We start from the raw sequence: 2,183 nt of genomic DNA, 5'->3' as shown, positions 1-2,183 counted from the left end.
AGCCCTCGCACAGAAACGAAGACCCAACACAGCCATAAATAAATAAATAAATAAATTTAAAAAAAAAAAACAAAACTATGTGTCCCAACCTGGGGGTATTTGGTGAGGAGTTTTAGAGCAATGGTTCAAGGGCAGGATTGCTGATAAGGATCAGGGTGTGTGCAGGGCCTGTACTCCTTTAATCTGGCCTCAGGTGGTCTCCTGAAGAGCTTCTCTACTTCCTTTAATCTGATCTCAGGTGGCCCCTGATGAGCTTCTCTGGTTCTCAAGGTTATCAAATTGTGACCTTTTCTGGAATGAAGAATGATTCATCAAAGTAGCTAACATCTTCCATTTGCTGAGGGTTTTAGTTCTGTAAAGAGCTCAAAGATATTGTTTCGTGTATCCCTTGAGGGGGAACCAGGACACTGCCCCAAGGTTGCACTATTGTTTCTTGGCTGCTCCTCCCTTGTCTCTGCATCCCCTCCCTTCCTGGATCAGCAACCGTTTGAAAGCCTTCTGTGCCCAGAGCCCCACAGGCTCCTGCTTGGTTTCATTATCGGCACCCCTCAAGCCCCCTCACCATCACTACCCTACCCTCGCCACAAAGTTTACCTCTATCTGGATTTTACCACCAGAGATTAATTTTGCTTGATGTTAAACTTTATATAAGTGGAATCGTGTGGTAGATATTCTTTCCTGTCTGGCTTCTTTCACTAAGATTTTGATTGTGAGACTCCTCTCTGTTGTTGCCTGTAGCTATATTTTACTCATTCCATGGCTTGATGGTCTTGCATTGTATGACTTTACCGTGAGTTACTGACCCATTCTACTGTTGTTAAACATTTGAGTTGTTCCGTGTCTTGGGCTATTATTACCAAATCTGTAATGTACATTCTCATAGAAGTCTTTTTACAGATATTTGTACCCATTTATCTTGGGCATATTCCTAGGAATTGTCGGTCATGGAGATTCTCAGTCATGGATGTATGTTTAATTTCATTAAAAATGACATTCTTCCAAAATCATTGTACCTTTTGCAATCTCACCAACAGTTTATGAGAATTCCCATTGCTACACATCCTTGAAAAAACTTGGTTTTGTCAGTTATCTTCATTTCCCACATTCTGATGGTATCTCATTTGCTTTTAAATTACATTTCACTGATTACTAGTGACTTGTGCATCTTTCTAAATACTTTTGGCCATTTGGATATCTATTTCTGTAAAGTACCTGCTTAAATCTCTTTTCCATTCTTCTGTTAGACCTGAACGGTCTCCGAGGGATCCCAGCTCGCCCAAGAACCGCCAAGAGTCGAGAGTCATTGCAACACGCAAGAGGTTTATTAGGAGCCGGTGCACCGGGGTTCCTTGGTCCTCACGCAGGAGGCCGAAGAGGAACCCGTAAAAATGGAATCACACACATTTTATAGGTTTATTCACTTATAGGGCGGGTATATTTGGAGTTTCACAATGATTGGGTAAACGGGGCGACCTTTAAACTCATTGGCTGGGGCGACCTTTAAACTCATTGGCTGGGGTGACCTTTAAACTCATTGGCTTAGGCATTCTTGCCCCCGCCGTACTTGTTTGTTCGCGGTTAGGGCATGTCTCAGACATGTCCTGTTTTCCAGGCCTTTTTCTCAGAACGGTTTCTGCCCTGAGGGACATTCCAGTATCTTATTTACACCCGCCAGCCGGAAAGCCCAAAAAGTTTTTGGGTATCGATAGGGAAGTAGGGGTGTGAGTATAGTTGAGGCCCTACACTTCTACTTGGGTTATCTGTTTTTCTCTTATTGATGTGAAGAAGTTTCTACATACATCATGAATACAAATAATTTCTCAATTAAGTGTTTTGTGTCTTACTTCTCCCATTCTGTGGCTTCCTTTTTCATTCACTTAATGTATTTAAGAAACAGAAGTTTTTAATTTTAATGGAGTCTAATCTATCAAACAAATTTTTCATACCATGAGGTCATGAGGATATTTATTCTTTTATATTATCTTCCAGAAACTTTATTGCTTAGATTTTGATATCATTTCTAAAATTTACCTTAATTGATTTTTGTATGTTACTAGAATCCAAATGCATGTTTCCTTTCTTATAGATATCTAATCATTTGTCCTATGCCTGAAGAACTTCCTTTAGTATTTCTCATAGTGTAGATATGCTTATAATAAATCCTTTCAGTTTATGTTAGTGTG

At 40.1% G+C, this 2,183-nt stretch overlaps 1 long non-coding RNA gene across 1 annotated transcript; it reads right to left on the bottom strand.

Moving 5' to 3' along the window:
• Positions 1-1,303: 1,303 nt before the first annotated feature.
• On the bottom strand, positions 1,304-1,628 carry LOC136794318 (uncharacterized). The gene is made up of 2 exons (XR_010840907.1): positions 1,524-1,628; positions 1,304-1,473 (listed from the first exon to the last, which is right to left on the bottom strand). It is a non-coding gene; the product is annotated as an uncharacterized lncRNA (long non-coding RNA).
• Between the last annotated feature and the right edge of the window lie 555 nt (positions 1,629-2,183).

Source organism: Kogia breviceps, chromosome 5 (genome assembly GCF_026419965.1).
Source record: "Kogia breviceps isolate mKogBre1 chromosome 5, mKogBre1 haplotype 1, whole genome shotgun sequence".
NCBI lineage: Eukaryota > Metazoa > Chordata > Mammalia > Artiodactyla > Physeteridae > Kogia > Kogia breviceps.
This window is presented reverse-complemented; position numbering and strand designations above follow the sequence as displayed.